We start from the raw sequence: 19454 nt of genomic DNA on the forward strand, positions 1-19454 counted from the left end.
GAAGTGTATCCGCTCTAATCGCTCAAGTGTTTAAGGGTCGATTCTCTCAATTCTCTACTAATCCTACTCTCTAAGGCTTGCTCTTTTTCTACCAATGAACAAAAATTTAATCCATGAACACACATATCAAGAGGTCTTTTCAAGGGTTGTAATGGGGTTAGGGTCAACGTTGGAATGTATTTGGTTAAGTGGACTAAAATTTGAATCTTTGATTATCCTAAACTTCCTACCTAACTTAAGACAATCCATGTAATTACAATGCAAAACCTAACTACCCATTAGCTATCTTTTTCACATATTCATGCATCCCAAATTTGAGTACAATACATATGCATTGCTATCACCACTTACTTTGGGACAATTTATCCCCTTTTTATTGCTTTTTTTCTATTTTTTTATTTTTCTTATTTATTTATTCTTTTTATATATGTGGTGGATTATATATATACGAAAGATCAATGCATATGATTAAGGTATTGAATGCACGAACATGTTCTCAACTATCTTTTTCACATTTTTACAAAAATATACAATACCCAATTCCCAAACCAAATGTTTCCAAACCTAATTTTCCCACACTTAATTCATGCACTCTCTCACTAGTCTAAGCTAATCAAGGATTCAAATTAAGGACATTCATTATTTTTCGCTTAGAGTTAGTGATGTGCTAAAGTAAAGAATAAATGGGTTAAATAGGCTCAACATTGGTTTGTAAAGGATGATGAAAAGGTAAGGCCATTTGGGTATGTGAGCTTTGTGAAACAAAGGCCTCAATCATATAAATGCATTCATTCATCAAACAATGGAAATATGGAATCAAGCAAGACAAAAATAACAATCTTAGAGAGAATAACACACACCAAAACAAAATATTGGTTGATAAGATGCAACCAATCAAATAGGTTCAACAATCTCACTAGGTTTGTGTGTTCTAGCTCTAAAACCATGTTCCAAAATAAATTTCTTCAAGCAAGTTTAACAAAAATTTTGATTCAAATTAGTGAAATTCCCTAAACAGTTTCTTGGAAAGAAAATCATCACTTCAATCAATTAGTCTTAACATAAAAAAAGGGTAGAATATATACAAACTTTAACTATCATGTAATCTATCATGCAATGCAACAATTAACTAACAAAAAAAATTAAGAATTGGTGTTGGAAAAGGAAGAAGTTACCCACGGAAGTCGGTCTCGACCTCTCCACACTTAAAGATTGCAGATTCCTCGGTGCATTCAAAGATGAGCAAGGGGTGGGTACGGAAAGTTGGGCTTCTCCAAGGTAGGCTGCCACAACTGATGAGCGCCTTCAAAGGATTGTGCTGAGGGACTTATTGTTCTCCCATTTAGAACCCTTTTCTTTCCCTTCTTGGTGGCCAGCCGAAAACAAGAAAAAAAGATGGAAAATTAAGCCCAAAAAAAACAAATATAATATAGGTGGGGGCTTGATGAGCGGATAATTTATACGCTTTTTGGCATTGTTTTTAGTATGTTTTTTGTATATTTTAGTTAGTTTTTATTATGTTTTTATTAGTTTTTAAATAAAAATCACATTTCTGGACTTTACTATGAGTTTGTGTGTTTTTATGTGATTTCAGGTATTTTCTGGCTGAAATTGAGGGACCTGAGCAAAAATCTGATTCAGAGGCTGAAAAAGGACTACAGATGCTGTTGGATTCTGACCTCGCTGCCCTGGAAGTGGCTTTTCTAGAGCTACAGAAGCCCAATTGGTGCGCTCTCAATTGCGTTGGAAAGTAAACATCCTGGGCTTTCCAGAAATATATAATAGTCCATACTTTGCCCGACATTTGATGGCCCAAACCGGCGTTCCAAGTCAGCATAGAAATTCTGGCGTCAAAACGCCAGAACTGGCATAAAAGCTGGAGTTAAACGCCCAAACTGGCACAAAAGCTGGCGTTTAACTCCAAGAAAAGCCTCTACACGTGAAAGCTTCAACGCTCAGCCCAAGCACACACCAAGTGGGCCCTGAAGTGGATTCCGCATCATTTACTTATTTCTGTAAACCCTAGGTTACTAGTTTTCTACAAATAGGACCTTTTGCTATTGTATTTGAGATACTTTTACACACTTGATCATACTTTTGATCTTGGTTCTTCTGGTTCCCTCTCTGGGGCCGAAGCCAATGATCACCATTATCACTTGTGTATTTTCAACGGTGGAGTTTCTACACACCATAGATTAAGGTGTGGAGCTCTGCTATTCCTCATGAATTAATGCAAAGTACTATTGTTTTTCTATTCAAATCAAGCCTATTTCTATTCTAAGATATCCATTCGTTCTTCAACATGATGAATGTGATGATCCGTGACACTCATCACCATTCTCACCTATGAACGCGTGCCTGACAACCATTTCCGTTCTACATGCAAACAAGCTTGAATGTGTATTTCTTGGGTTTCTAATCTAAGATTAGAACCTTCTTGGTATATGCTAGAATCAATTGGCGGCCATTCCTGAGATCCGGAAAGTCTAAACCTTGTCTGTGGTATTCCAAGTAGGATCAGGGAAGGGATGACTGTGATGAGCTTCAAACTCGCGAGTGTTGGGCGTAGTGACAGACGCAAAAAGATCAATGGATCCTATTCCAACATGATCGAGAACCAACAGCTTATTAGCCGTGCGGTGACAGCGCATTTGGAACATTTTCACTAAGAGGACGGGAGGTAGCCATTGACAACGGTGAAACCCAATATACAGCTTGCCATGGAAAGGAGTATGAATGATTGGAAGAAGGCAATAGGAAATCAGAGGTTCAGAAGGAACAAAGCATCTTCATAGGCTTATCTGAAATTCTCACCAATGAATTACATAAGTATCTCTATCCTATTTTATGTTTTATTAATATTTTAATTATCAATTCTCCATAACCATTTGAATCTGCCTGACTGAGATTTACAAGATGACCATAGCTTGCTTCAAGCCGACAATCTCCGTGGGATCAACCTTTACTCACGTAAGGTTTATTACTTGGACGACCCAGTGTACTTGCTGGTTAGTTGTGCGGAGTTGTGACAAAGAGTTGAGATTACAATTGTGCGTACCAAGTTGTTGGTGCCATTGATGATCACAATTTTGTGCACCAAGTTTTTAGCGCCGTTGCCGGAGAATTGTTCGAGTTTGGACAACTGACAATTCATCTTGTTGCTCAGATTAGGTAATTTTATTTTATGTTTAAGCTTTTTACTTTTCAATTTTTGAAAAATTTCAAAAGAAAAATTATATTATTTTATTCTTCAGAACTTTTAAGAATGAATTCTAGAGTTTCATGATGATTTGTTGAAGTCTGGCTGGTTGTGAAACCATGTCTAAACTTTTGGACCAAGGTTTCAACTTATCATCATAAGAGCTTGTTGATTTCTATCAATCTTCCTGTTGAACGTAATGATTTGCTAAAGCTTGGCTGGCCATTGGCCATGTCTAGTGTTTTGGACCGAAGCTTTCACTGAAAGCTTGGCTGGCTAGTAAGCCATGTCTAATTCCTGGACCGGAGTTTTAGACTAACATTGCATGATTCCTGAAATTCTCATTAAGAATTTTGAAGTCCTTATTTTCTCTTTTTCCACTTAATTTTCGAAAAAAAATTACAAAAAAAATTTTTAAAATCTTAAAATAAAAAATATTTTATGTTTCTTGTTTGAGTCTAGTGTCTAATCTTAAGTTTGGTGTCAATTGCATTCTTCTAATTTTCGAAAATTACATGCATTATATTCTTCATTGATCCTCAAGTTGTTCTTGATGATTTCCTTGCTCTGATCTTTAAATTCTCTTGTTTTGTGTCTTTTGTTGTTTATCATATGTATTTTCAAATTGTTATAGTCCTTAGTATACAAACTTCTAAGTTTGGTGTCCTGCATGCATTATTTGTTTAATCTTAGTCTTCCAACCATGTCTTTTCAAGTCAATAATATAGAGAATTGAAGATTCAGAACATGCAGCAGAGAAATTATAGAGAAAAAGCTGGGCGTTCAAAACGCCCAGTGAGGAAGGAAAACTGGCATTTAAACGCCAGCCAGGGTACCTGGCTGGGCGTTAAACGCCCAAAAAGGTAGCATTTTGCCAGGAGGACACTAGAGGGAAGATTTTGTTTTTAATTCAAATCTTTTTCAAATATTCATAATTTTTCAAAATCAAATCTTTTTCAAATCATATCTTTTCAATCATATCTTTTCAAAATCAATTTCTTTCCAATTTTTTTAAATTATTATTATTTTCGAAAATCCTTGCTACAATTAATGATTTAATTCAAAATTTTCAAGTTGTTACTTGCCTATTAAGAAAGGATCAAATTATAATTCTAGAATCATATCTTTTAATTTCCTGTTAGTCAGGTAATCAACTTTAATTTTAAAAATTTCTCTTTTTAATTTGATTCTCAATCATATCTTTTCAATCATATCTTTTCAATCACATCTTTTTCAAAATTAATTTTCAATCATATCTTTTTTATTTCTAATTTCAAAATCTTTTCCAAAAACCACTTAATTTCTTTCCCAATCTTAGTTTTCGAAAATCATTTACCAAATTTTCAAAATTTCTTTTAATTATTTCAAAATCTTTTTACTTTAATTTCGAAAATTCTTCCCCTCTTCCCAAATCCTTCTATTTAAAGGACTAACACTTCTCCATTATCAGCAATTTGAACTCTGTCCCTTTTGATAAGTTCAAATTCTCTCTTCTCTACTTCATGCTTCTATTTTTATTTTCCTCTGGCACCTCAAAAAATCTCTATACTGTGACATAGAAGATTCTATATTTTCTTCTCCTCCCTTTTTATATGAGAAGGAGCAAGGACAAGGGCATTCTTATTGAAGCTGATCCTGAACCTGAAAGGAATTTGAAGAGAAAGCTAAAGGAAGCTAAAGTACAACTCTCTATAGAGGACCTAACAGAAACTTTCAAACAAGAAGAAGCCATGGCAGCCGAAAACAACAACAATGCCAACAATGCAAGGAAGGTGCTTGGTGACTTTACTGCACCTACTCCCGACTTCTATGGGAGAAGCATCTCAATCCCTGCCATTGGAGCAAACAACTTTGAGCTTAAGCCTCAATTAGTTTCTCTGATGCAACAGAATTGCAAGTTTCATGGACTTCCATTGGAAGATCCTTATCAGTTCTTAGCTGAATTCTTGCAAATCTGTGACACTGTCAAGACCAATGGGGTTGATCCCGAGGTCTACTAGCTTATGCTCTTTCCCTTTGCTGTAAGAGACAGATCTAGAACATGGTTCGATTCACAGCCTAAAGAAAGCCTGAGCTCTTGGGAAAAGCTAGTCAATGCCTTCTTGGCAAAGTTCTTTCCTCCTCAAAAATTGAGCAAGCTTAGAGTGGAAGTCCAAACCTTCAGACAGAAGGAAGGTGAATCCCTCTATGAAGCTTGGGAAAGATACAAGAAATTAATCAGAAGGTGTCCTTCTGACATGCTTTCAGAATGGAGCATCATAGGTATCTTCTATGATGGTCTGTCTGAACTGTCTAAGATGTCATTGGACAGCTCTGCTGGAGGATCTCTTCATCTGAAGAAGACACCTACAGAAGCTCAGGAACTCATTGAAATGGTTGCAAATAACCAATTCATGTACACCTCTGAAAGGAATCCTGTGAATAATGGGACAAGTCAGAAGAAAGGAGTTCTTGAGATACTCTGAATGCCATATTGGCTCAAAATAAAATATTGACTCAGCAAGTCAATATGATTTCTCAGAGTCTGTCTGGAATGCAAGCAGCAACAGTCAGTACCAAAGAAGCTTCATCTGAAGAAGAAGCTTATGATCCTGAGAACCCAGCAATGAAAGAGGTGAATTACATGGGAGAATCCTATGGAAACACCTATAATCCTTCATGGAGAAACCATCAAACCTCTCATGGAAGGATCAACAGAGGCCTCAACAAGGCTTCAACAACAATAATGGTGGAAGAAATAGGTTTAGCAATGGCAAACCTTTTCCATCATCTTCTCAGAAACAAATAGAGAATTCTAAGCAGAACCACTCTGAATTAGCAACTGTAGTCTCTGATATAATTAAAACCACTCAAAGTTTCATGACTGAAACAAGGTCCTCCATTAGAAATTTGGAGGCACAAGTGGATTAGCTGAGTAAGAAAGTTACCGAACTCCCTCCTAGTACTCTTCCAAGCAATACAGAAGAGAATCCAAAAGGGGAGTGCAAAGCCATCAACATAAACTACATGGCCGAACCTGGAGAGGATGAAGAGGCAGTGATCTCCACTGAGGAAGACCTCAATGGACGTCTATTGGCCTCCAAGGAGTTCCCTAATGAGGAACCATGGGAATCTAAGGCTCACACTGAGACAATAGAGATTCCATTGAATTTACTTTTGCCATTCATGAGCTCTGATGAGTATTCTTCCTCTGAAGAGGATGAAGATGTTACTAAAGAACAAGTTGCTGAGTACCTTGGAGCAATCATGAAGCTAAATGCCAAGCTATATGGTAATGAGACTTGGGACAATGAGCCCCCCTTGCTCACCAAAGAACTGGATGACTTGACTAGGCAGAAATTACCTCTGAAGAGATAAGATCCTGGAAAGTTCTCAATACCTTGTACCATAGGCACCATGACCTTTGAGAAGGCTTTGTGTGACCTAGGGTCAAGCATAAACCTCATGCCTCTCTCTGTAATGGAGAAACTAGGGATCCTTGAGGTGCAAGCTGCAAGAATCTCACTAGAGATGACAGACAATTCAAGGAAACAAGCTTATGGACTTGTAGAGGATGTCTTGGTAAAGGATGAAGACCACTACATCCCTACTGATTTCATAATCCTAGATACTGGGAAGTGTATGGATGAATCCATCATCTTTGGCAGACCCTTCCTAGCCATAGCAAAAGCTGTGATTGATGTTGACAGAGGAGAATTGGTCCTTCAAGTGAATAAGGACTCCCTTGTGTTTAAAGCTCAAGGATCTCCCTCTGTAACCATGGAGAAGAAGCATGAAAAGCTTCTCTCAATACAGAGTCAAACAAAACCTCCACATTCAAACTCTAAGTTTGGTGTTGGGAGGCCACAACCAAACTCTAAGTTTGGTGTTAAGAGGCCATCATCATGCTCTGAGTATCTGTGAGGCTCCATGAGAGCCCACTATCAAGCTACTGACATTAAAGAAGCCCTTGTTGGGAGGCAACCCAATTTTACTTATCTATGTTAAATTTCTATTATTATTTTTTCTATAGGTTGATGATCATGTAAAGTCACAAAAACAATTGAAAAAGCAAAAACAAACTGAAAAACAAAATGAAAAACAGCACACCCTGGAGGAGAAGCATACTGGTGTTTAAACGCCGGTAAGGGCACCAGACTGGCGTTTAACGCCAGAAAAGGGCAAGAAGCTGGCGTTAAACACCAGAAATGGGCAACAACCTAGCGTTTAACGCCAGGATTGGCAGCAAAGGGCGTTTTGCAAGCCTAATTGGTGCAGGGATGAGAAATCCTTGACACCTCAAGATCTGTGGACCCCACAGGATCCCACCAACCTCAACTCACTCTCTCTCTTCTTCACACCTTTTCATAATACTCTTCCCCAAATACCCTTCACCAATCACCTCAATACCTCTTCCCCAAAAACCCCTCACCTATCAAATCCTTCCCTCTTCTCCATAAACCCTTCATCAATCCACATCCATCCATTATAAACCCCACCTACCTTAACATTCAAATTCAAACCACTTTGCCTCCCAAACCCAACCATACATGGCCGAACCTTACCCTCTCCCCACTCCTATATAAACCCATCTTCACCCCTTCATTTTCACACATCTTAAACAGTACTTCTCCCCCTTGGCTGAAACACTAACCCCCCTCCATCTCCTCTATTTCTTCTTCCTCTACTCTCTTCCTTCTTCTTTTGCTCGAGGACGAGCAGACCTTCTAAGTTTCGTGTGGTAAAAGTGTTGCTTTTTGTTTTTCCATAACCATTTATGGCACCTAAGGCCGGAGAAACTTCTAGAAAGAAGAAAGGGAAGACAAAAGCTTCCAACTCCGAGTCATGGGAGATGGAGAGATTCATCTCAAGAGTGCATCAAGACCACTTCTATGAAGTTATGGCCAAGAAGAAGGTGATCCCCGAGGTCCCTTTCAAGCTCAAAAAGAGTGAATACCCGGAGATCCAACATGAGATTCGAAGAAGAGGTTGGGAAGTTCTCACCAACCCCATTCAACAAGTCAGAATCTTAATGGTTCAAGAGTTCTATGCCAATGCATGGATTACCAAGAACCATGATCAAAGTGTGAACCCGGACCCAAAGAATTGGCTTACAATGGTTCGGGGGAAATACTTAGATTTCAGTCCGGAAAATGTAAGGTTGGCACTCAACTTGCCCATGATGCAAGGAGATGCACGTCCCTACACTAGAAGGGTTAACTTTGATCAAAGGTTGGACCAAGTCCTCATAGACATTTGTAAAGAGGGCGCTCAATGGAAGAAAGATTCAACAGGAAAGTCGGTTCAACTAAGAAGGCATGACCTCAAGCCCGTGGCTAGGGGATGGTTGGAATTCATCCAACCCTCAATCATTCCCACTAGCAACCGGTCTGAAGTTACTATAGATCGGGCTATCATGATCCATAGCATCATGATTGGAGAGGAAGTAGAAGTTCATGAGGTTATATCCCTAGAACTCTACAAGGTGGCGGACAAGTCCTCTACTTTGTCAAGGTTAGCCTTCCCTCATCTCATTTGTCACCTTTGAAATTCAGCTGGAATTGACATAGAAGAAGACATCCTCATTGATGAGGACAAGCCCATCACTAAGAAAAGGATGGAGCAAATAAGAGATCCCACTCATGGACAAGAGCATGAGGAAATTCCTCATCATGAAATCCCTGAGATGCCTCAAGGGATGCATTTTCCTCCACAAAATTATTGGGAGCAAATTAACACCTCCCTAGGAGAATTAAGTTCTAATATGGGACAACTAAGGGTGGAACACCAAGAGCATTCTATCCTCCTTCATGAAATTAGAGAAGATCAAAGAATCATGAGAGAGGAGCAACAAAGGCAAGGAAGAGATATTGAGGAGCTCAAGCACTCCATAAGATCTTGAAGAGGAAGAACTAGCTGCCATCACTAAGGTGGACCCGTTCTTTAATTTCCTTGTTCTTTATTTTCTGTTTTTCAAATTTTTATGCTTTATGTTTATCTATGTTTGTGTCTTTATTACATGATCATTAGTGTCTTAGTGTCTATGTCTTAAAAGAAAAATGTTTTAATCACAAAAGAACAAGAAGTACATGATTTCGAATTCATCCTTGAAACTAGTTTAATTATTTTGATGTGGTGACAATACTTTTTGTTTTCTGAATGAATGCTTGAACAGTGCATATTTTTTAATTTGTTGTTTATGAATGTTAAAATTGTTGGCTCTTGAAAGAATAATAAAAATGGAGAAATGTTATTGATAATCTAAAAAATCATAAAAATGATTCTTGAAGCAAGAAAAATCAGTGAAAAGCTTGCGAAAAAGAAAGAAAAAAAAAGAAGAAAAAAATTAGCGAAAAAAAAAGAAAAAAGAAAGAAAAAGAAAAAGCAAGCAGAACAAGCCAATAGCCCTTTAAACCAAAAGGCAAGGGTAAAATAAAAAGGTTCCAAGGCTTTGAGCATCAGTGGATAGGAGGGCCCACAGGAATAAAATCTTAGCCTAAGCGGCTAAACCAAGCTGTCCCTATCCATGTGCTTGTGGCGTGAAGGTGTCAAGTGAAAACTTGAGACTGAGCAGTTAAAGTCGTGGTCCAAAGGAAAAAGAGTGTGCTTAAGAGCTCTGGACACCTCTAATTGGGGACTTTAGCAAAGCTGAGTCACAATCTGAAAAGGTTCACCCAGTTATGTGTCTGTGGCATTTATGTATCCGGTGGTAATACTGGAAGATAAAATACTTAGGGTCACGGCCAAGACTCATAAAGTAGCTGTGTTCAAGAATCAACATATTGAACTAGGAGAATCAATAACACTATCTGAATTCTGAGTTCATATAGATGCCAATCATTCTGAACTTCAAAGGATAAAGTGAGATGCCAAAACTGTTCAGAGACAAAAAGCTACTAGTCCCGCTCATCTAATTGGAGCTAAGTTTCATTAATATTTTGGAATTTATAATATATTCTCTTCTTTTTATCCTATTTGATTTTCAGTTGCTTGGGGACAAGCAACAATTTAAGTTTGGTGCTATGATGAGCGGATAATTTATACGCTTTTTGGCATTGTTTTTAGTATGTTTTTAGTATATTTTAGTTAGTTTTTATTATGTTTTTATTAGTTTTTAAATAAAAATCATATTTCTGGACTTTACTATGAGTTTATGTATTTTTCTGTGATTTCAGGTATTTTCTGGCTGAAATTGAGGGACCTGAGCAAAAATTTGATTCAGAGGCTGAAAAAGGACTGCAGATGCTGTTGGATTCTGACCTCCCTGCACTCGAAGTGGATTTTCTGGAGCTACAAAAACTCCATTGGCGCGCTCTCAATTGCGTTGGAAAGTAGACATCCTGGGCTTTCCAGCAATTTATAATAATTCATACTTTGCTCGAGATTTGATGGCCCAAACTGGCATTCCAAGTCAGCATAGAAATTCTGGCGTCAAAACACCAGAACTGGCATAAAAGCTGGAGTTAAACGCCCAAACTGGCACAAAAGCTGGCGTTTAACTCCAAGAAAAGCCTCTACACGTGAAAGCTTCAACGCTCAGCCCAAGCACACACCAAGTGGGCCCTGAAGTGGATTCCGCATCATTTACTTATTTCTGTAAACCCTAGGTTACTAGTTTTCTACAAATAGGACCTTTTGCTGTTGTATTTGAGATACTTTTACACACTTGATCATACTTTTGATCTTGGTTCTTCTGGTTCCCTCTCTGGGGCCGAAGCCAATGATCACCATTATCACTTGTGTATTTTCAACGGTGGAGTTTCTACACACCATAGATTAAGGTGTGGAGCTCTGCTATTCCTCATGAATTAATGCAAAGTACTATTATTTTTCTATTCAACTCAAGCTTATTTCTGTTCTAAGATATCCATTCATTCTTCAACATGATAAATGTGATGATCCGTGACACTCATCACCATTCTCACCTATGAACGCGTGCTTGACAACCACTTCTATTCTACATGCAAACAAGCTTGAATGTGTATCTCTTGGGTTTCTAATCTAAGATTAGAACCTTCATGGTATAGGCTAAAATCAATTGGCGGCCATTCCTGAGATCTGAAAAGTCTAAACCTTGTCTGTGGTATTCCGAGTAGGATCAGGGAAGGGATGACTGTGACGAGCTTCAAACTCACGAGTGTTGGGCGTAGTGACAGACGCAAAAGGATCATTGGATCCTATTCCAACATGATCGAGAACCAACAGCTGATTAGTCGTGCGGTGACAGCGCATTTAGAACATTTTCACTGAGAGGACGAGAGGTAGCCATTGACAACGGTGAAACCCAACATACAACTTGCCATGGAAAGGAGTATGAATGATTGGAAGAAGGCAATAGGAAAGCAGAGGTTCAGAAGGAACAAAGCATCTTCATAGGCTTATCTGAAATTCTCACCAATGAATTACATAAGTATCTCTATCCTATTTTATGTTTTATTCATATTTTAATTATCAATTCTCCATAACCAGTTGAATCCGCCTGACTGAGATTTACAAGATGACCATAGCTTGCTTCAAGCCGACAATCTCTGTGGGATCAACCCTTACTCACATAAGGTTTATTACTTGGACGACCGAGTGCACTTGCTGGTTAGTTGTGCGGAGTTGTGACAAAGAGTTGAGATTACAATTGTGCGTACCAAGTTGTTGGTGCCATTGATGATCACAATTTCGTGCACCAGGGCTAATGCCAAATAAGAGTGGAATTCTCAACTACATGGTAGCTACAACATGTAAGTGAGACAACAATATAAGCGAAGTGCATATCAACTAACACTTGATGCAAGAATAAAGTCAAAGTATAAGTAAATAGTATGAAGAGCATTTGGAGCAACAAGTTCAAATAAGAAAGAGTGGGTCATGAAAGACAATGTGAGTTCATATCAATACACAAAGAATGCAAGTGTCATAAAAGATTAAAAATTAACCTAAGAATACATCACCCGACAATATCAAACAAGTCATGAGGCACCAAAATAATGCAAGAAATATTCAACAGTTGAGTAGGAAAATTCAACACCAATAGTAAAATAGTAAACTTAAGATGGAAAATTAGAACAAGCTATAAAAACAAAGTTAAAATACAATGAAAAAAAGTATGCAAATGCAATAAGTAGAAGAGAATGAAAGAGAATAAAGATGAGAAGTTAAAGGAATGATGAAGAAGAAAGGTAGAAAGGAAGAAGAAGGAGAGAAGAAAGAATAAAGAAATGGGAGAAGAGAAGAAACGCGTCTGCATCGACCACGCGTACGCGTGGAATGGTTCAGAAACTGATGACGCGTGCACGTCGTCCATGCACACGCGTGGAAGCCAAAAGGAGGAGGTGACACGTACGCGTTAGTCACATGTACGCGTGGGAAGCAGAAAAGAGAAGGTGACGCATACGCGTCAGTCACGCGTACGCGTGGAGACTTTTTGTGCTCCTCGTACAGCACTCGCACGGTTTCAGCACAACTCTCTGGTTTTTGTACCATGCAGCAGCAGCATTAAAATTTGGGCGTCGGGTCACGCCTACGCATGACAACCCTTTTTTTATTTTTTTTGTTGAGAAGCTAACAAGCTAAACCACAACTTAAACTAAATAATCCTAACTAAAAATAAAAATTCAACTTATTACCAATATAAACAAAAGGGAAAATAGGAAGAATTTACTATGGTGGGGTGTCTCCCACCTAGCACTTTTATTTAAAGTCCTAAAGTTGGACACTTGGTGAGCTCCTTGTCATGGTGGCTTGTGCTTATATTCATCCTTGAACTCCCAAGAGTGCTTGATCTTCAAGTGATTGTTAGAATTTTCAACTGATTTCTCCAAGCTTGGGTGAAGTTCTTCACAAGATATGAGCTCCCAAAATTGGCATTCATGTTGTGATCCTGGATCCCATATCTTATTTTCACACCCATCTTCAAATTGATCCTTGTAATTCCACTCGGTTGGTGAGCAAAATGCACTCTCAATGAGGTACCAAACTCTTCTTCTAGATCCATTCAGTGTAGCACTTAACCAATCCTTGCATCTAGCTCTTGAAATCTCAACCTTGATGAGTCTTTATATGCAATGCCAACCACAAAACATCCTTCTCTTATGCTTCATTCTATAAAGCCTCCTAAGTTGGCCATCTGTTTCAAGCATATCATACTCAAGTGGGATATTAAAGCTAAGAGAGATAAGTTTTACCCACTCAAATGAAGGAGTAGATGGAAACCTAGGTAGAGAAGTCTCCAACGATCTTGACAAAGCATATTCAACTCCTGTCCATCCTTTTTGAAGGACTTCTACCTTTTAAAAAGATTCTTTACCTTCAAGCTCTTCCTCACCAAATTCATCACACTCTTCTCTGTCACTCAAATCATAAATAGGAGGTTTAGAGAAGTCTACCTCAACGTTGCTTTCAATTTCATCAGGAGAAGGTTCTTCAAACTCAAGGAGTTTACTTGCGGATGCAAATTCATCACTAGGAGGACTTGATCCATGATCATCATCACCAAGGGAACTTGCCTCTTGCTCTATTCCTTCTAATTCTTCATTGGGAACATGCCTTGGAGGTTGTGCAATATCCTCCTCAACATCAATTTTAAGCTTCTTAGAGGAATACTCTACAACTCTAGATTCCCATGGAGGTTCAACATTTCCTAAGTCTTCAGCCACTTCTTCCTCTTCAACAATTATGGCTTCCTCCAATTGTTCCAATACAAGGTCACATTTCTCATTTTCCACCGGAGTTTCTAATCTCTCCTTCATGCTACGCTCTTCAATTGATTCTCCATATGTGGCCATGGGAGTGCTTTGAGTGTCTAAGCATTGGGAGGCTAAAGTATTTACTACCTCGATCAAGGTAGCCATGAATTCTAGTGCCATCCTACGCATCTCTCTTTGCCCTTGAAGAATAAGACCAAGGGTGTCATCCATTGGAGATTGGAGTGGATATGAGGCTTCATTGCTTGGGAGGAAGGGTTTATGATAGAAAGGTGGTTCATCTTGATAAGGATATAGAGATGGTGTATATTGAGGTGGTTCTTGGGAGTATGGGTATTGGAATTGTTATGGTTCTAAGTACGGCTCATATGGTGGTTGGTGTGGTGGGTAAGGATTATGATCATATGAAGGTGTTTTGGTGGTGTGAGGCTTGTGAGTATGGTTGAGGGCTATGTTGTGGAGGAGGTTCATAGGCATAAGGTGGAGGTTGTTGATAGTCACAAGGAGGTCCACTATAGCCATCGGATTAGTATGCATCTTGGAATGGCTCTTGCTCATAGTATATTGGAGAATGTTGTTGCCATGAAGATTGATCATAAGCATATGGCTCCTCCCACCTTTGATTCTCCCATCCTTGATGCTAGCCTTCATTGTAGTTCTCATTTTCTACAACATAGTTGTAACCACACTCATAGCCAAAGTGATGAGAATTCATAGTAGGAATAGAAAATAAAAACAAACACTAACAAGAACTAATGAAAATAAACTCCTAAAACTAGCAGAAACCAACAAAGAAGCAAAAGCAACAATTCACGATAATAACATATATACAATAACCAATAATAAGCGCACATATGCAATTCTCCGGCAGCAACGCCAAAACTTGACGGAGGATAAATGTCGGTAAAGAATTTCTCAATAAAATTGCGTTGCAAGTATAGTTCTAAACTGACATACTGATGACAAGTCATCTTAGGCTAGTCTTACAAGCCTATTTCATTAGTTTTTGTTTGGTTTTCATGCATTTTTAGGCAACAAATAAGTGTTTGAGTGAGAATTTCATGCTTGTCTTGATTCAATCAAACATTAGTAATTTTATGCATTTTCATTGGATTTCTTGCAAGATTTAGTTGATAATATGAAAGATGCAAGATTTTATGATCATGCCAAGACTTTGATGTATTTGTTTGGTTGATTTCAGGTGAAAAATGAAGAGGAAGAAGGGCAGAGCAGAGTAACGTTGCGTTCAAACAAAGAACACCACGCTCAGTAAGCGACGCGCACATGGGACACTTAAGCGTCAAGGGTAAATTTTGAAGAACCACGACTACACGTGCATCACGCGTACGCGTGCATCATGCGTATGCGTGGAAATGTTTGGCGCTCATTTTCAAAGAAAGCGCTACATTCATTTACTCAGCATTTTCGGGCAAGATTCAAAATTGGAGGCAAAGTTCTGCAATCGACGCGTACGCATGCTTGACGCGCACATGTCGATGGTGCACTAAGGATAAAGCACGCGCACGCGTGGCTGGCGCGAAGGCATGGAATTGAGATTTTGCTACCCACGCGCACGCGTACATGACGCGCACACGTGGGGCAGCGCTCATTAAGCAAACGTAGCACTCATTAAGAGAACGCTGCAAAGGACGCGTACGCGTCGATAGGCGAAAATGCAAAAGCACGCGCAAGTGTGAAGGACGCGTACGCGTGGGTGACCGAACACTCCGTTCTCTAAATGAACGCTTACGCTCTCCTGGAAGCTGCAACTCTGGCTCAATTAATTCTGATTCCAAGCCCAATTGATAATTCAAAGCAAGCAGAGCCCAGTATCATCACTCAAAGGCATAAGAGATAGTTAGATTAGGAATTTTATTTGATTTGTAATTTGTTTGCAATTTCATTTTTCATTTTGTAAAGCCTATACAAAGGCATCAGTTTCATTTCATTAGAAGCACGGATATTAGGCTGCAGTAGTAGTAGGCAGCAGTAGGAGTAGGAGTAGGAGTAGAATAGAAGGCTCACTTTGATACACTTTTATTTTTCTGCCTTTCTACATTTCAGTATTGAATTCAGTTTATGAAATTTCAGTTTCTACAATCCTCTGCTACAATTTCCTTTTCTGTAATTTTACTTTCTGCAACTTTACATTTGAGTTTGTTTTGATCTGAATTTACTTTTCATGCAATTTAATTCTTCTACAATTGTTCTAAGTTCTGATATACTGCTTTCTTTAAATTCTCTGCACCTAGTTCCCTTAACATTTGCTACACTTTATGTTTCTTCCCATTTAAGTTTCTGCCATTTACATTCTGCACTTTAAATTCCTTGCAATGTATAGTCTGCAGCTCAGATTTCACTCAATTCATCACTGTCTGCTTGACTAGACTAATCGCCTCACTAAAGTTGCTTGATCCATCAATCCCTGTGGGATCGACCTCACTCTTGTGAGTTATTACTACTTGATGCGACCCGGTACACTTGCCGGTGAGTTTGTATGGAATCGTTCTTCCCTCATCATATACAATCCTCGATCAACGTTTAATTTTTTTTTCATGATGCAAACCAAAAAAATAACCGAAGTATTTAAACCTTGGGTCCTCTCTCAAAGGAATTGCAGGGAAGTGTACTTATTATTGGTTATGGGAAAGTATTTTTGGGGTTTTGAATGATGAACAAAGAATGTAAAATAACAAGAAAATAAACTAACAACTAAGAAAAGTCTTGGCAAGAGGTAAGAATTGGAATTTCTATCCTCATTATCATCCTCAATTGTGATGGTAAATGTAAATTGCCTTCACTTAGTTAACCTCTAACCAAAGAAGGAAAGTCAAGTGCATACAATCAACTTGAGTTCACAAGTCCTAGTCAACTCATAGTGAAAGACTAGATTTAGTGAAGTTCAAGCTAACCAGCAATCTTCAATTACCAATCAACAAGAGATTTAGATATTTCAATAGTCTCTAAATCACCATCTCCAACCAAGAAAACAAAAATCTATTTTAAAATCCAACCAAGAATTTTATCAAACACTTGGAAGGCATAAAATAAAAACATAGAAAATTAACAAGAAATAGCAAAATCTAAGACTAACAATTGCATGTAAACAATAACAACAAATTAAAGAAAGCGACAATAAACATAAAATACCTCAAGTGCATTAAAAGGAAATTGGAATCAACAAGGAGTCATGAACAATAAAGCAACAAGGTAAAGGAAACAACATATAAAACTAACAAAGCAAAGAGGTAATAACAAGTAATTAAAAGAGGAACTTGAATCAATATGAGAAGTAGAACCTAAACCTAGATGAAATTGAAAATAAAAGAAGAAACCCTAAAAGCTAGAGAGAGGAGAGGCTCTCTAGAATTCTACATCTATCTCTAACTAATGTGTTGTGTGAATGAATGGAATTGTGTCCGCTACTCCACTCTCCAGCCTCTTGTTTTCATTTTCGGGCCTAAAACTAGGCCAAAAGCAGCCCAAAAATCCCCCCCAGCGTTTTTCCCTTTATTGCAGCACGTGATGCTCGTCACATGTATGCGTCAGCCACGCGTACGTGTCGCTTGGACGAAGCTCCTGGTCACGCGTACGCATCAGTCATGCGTACGCGTCGGATGGAAGATGGCGTGATCACACGTACGCTTCAGCCATGCGCACGCGTCGGTTCTAGCTTCTCAAATCTTCAATTTCTTGTGTTCCTTCCACTTTAGCATGCTTCCTCTTCATCCTCCATGCCATTCCTGGCTTATAAACTCTGAAATCACTTAACAAACATATCACCATCGAATGGTAATAAGAGAAGATTAAAAATTAGCAACTTTAAGGCCTAGGAAGCATGTTTCAATCACAGCACAAAATTAGGAAGGAATCTTAAAAACATGCAATTTACATGAATAAGTGTGAGAATAGTTGACAAAATCCACTCAATTCAATCCAAAATATACCATAAAATAGTGGTTTATCATATCCAAAAGAACACTAGCCGCAGCCCCTGGAGTTTAAGCTGATTAGTAATAAACAGATAATACATAGTTTTTAGTTAAAACAGCATATACGACTATCTCTCAAAAGAGAGAGAACTATGACAAAATATCCCAAAGTACAAAAGATGATAAGGATCCTTATTCACCGCCTTTGTGAAGCTTCAAAGGTCAGCTAAGAGAACAACTTCCATATTTCCGTTGAGAGGCCAATCTCCGAGAAGACTATAGAACGAGAAAGAGAGTACGCAAGGGTTCCGAGAGGAGGACAGGCCAGAGAAGAAGCTCAACAACCACCACTACAAGATTAGCCTCTAATGCCTCAAGGGCACTACCTTTCATCTTAGGAGTATTGGCAGCAGCTAACCTCCTTCCTTGAGTAGATGAGAGTGACTTAAGATAGCCACGACATCCTCCTCCATCAGATTGTGGTAGAGCAAGAGAGTCAGTGCCATGAACTTCTCCAAGTCAAACAAGATATAGGGCAACTGAGAGGACTGAATAGAGCATAACCTGAGGAGGGAGATGGCCACCATGATGACTGAGGTGGTTGATTTCTCTTTCATTCCTATTTTTCTTTCCTTATTGCTTATGTTATTTTCCTACTTTTTGGCTTTCTGGTATTTACTGTTTAGTGCATGACTCCTATTTTTCTGTTTTCTTTAGTTTTTAGTCCATTTTTAGTTTTATGTTTTTATTTTCAATGATGCCTCATTTAAAGTCCTCAAGAAGTATTTTAAAAAAAGAGAGAAAATTGGTGTTTTATGTTAGGAGTTGAGTTTATTTTATAATTGTCTTGTTACATTGCATGTGGTGATATATATACCTATGATTGTGATTGCATTAAGAGAATGATGTATGAATTTCCTTGAACAACAAAAATATTGATACTTGAGGAATAAGAGCTTAGAGAAGTGTTATGAAACCTCGAAAAATAAACAAGAGGTTGATCCTTGAATCAAAAGAATTGACAAGAAAAATAAGAAAACAAAGAGAAAACAAAGTTGCAAAGATTTGAGCATCAATGGCTGAGACCCAAATATGTGCAAGTGGTGTCTATTGTCCAAGGAGGCTTGGGTGATTAGATCCGATGGGTTCTTGATCACCCGATAAGTTAGACCAACTGGTCCGAGATTATCGATTCAAAACTCATTACACAAGCTACCTCTAGACAAGATATTTAGCAGTCCAAAGAGGCTCTAGGCATCGATGTTTGGGATCAATATTTTAGTTATATGCTTGTGGTGCAATCGTGTCAAGGAGAAGCTTGAGTAACTAGATCTGTGGGGTACCTTATCACCTAGTAACTTGAACCAACTGGAACGGGTTTACCGATCAAATGCTAATTATTTAGAGCCGCCTTGAGACAGAGCATTTAGAGTTGTCAACAAAAAAGCTCTCTCTAGGTTTAAAGAAAGAAATTCAAGGATCAATTAGGACTTAATGGGAATGAGATTTCATAAGATCATCCAAATTCCAATTCTTTTAAGGTGTTGACTTTCCCAGGTTTTCAAGGAATAATGAAAAGTAAGAAAGCATTCATGATCACAAGGTCACTAAATCCCACTCATAAGACAAGGATGAGCTTTAATGGAACTC

At 38.4% G+C, this 19454-nt stretch overlaps 1 non-coding gene across 1 annotated transcript; it reads right to left on the reverse strand.

Annotated features, from left to right (window-relative positions):
* Nucleotides 1-5334: 5334 nt before the first annotated feature.
* Nucleotides 5335-5442, reverse strand: LOC148577705 (small nucleolar RNA R71). The gene has a single exon (XR_015903094.1). It is a non-coding gene; the product is annotated as a small nucleolar RNA R71 (small nucleolar RNA).
* Nucleotides 5443-19454: the final 14012 nt, after the last annotated feature.

This window comes from Arachis ipaensis, chromosome B1, assembly GCF_059453495.1.
Source record: "Arachis ipaensis isolate K30076 ecotype BB chromosome B1, ASM5945349v1, whole genome shotgun sequence".
Classification (NCBI taxonomy): Eukaryota; Viridiplantae; Streptophyta; class Magnoliopsida; order Fabales; family Fabaceae; genus Arachis; species Arachis ipaensis.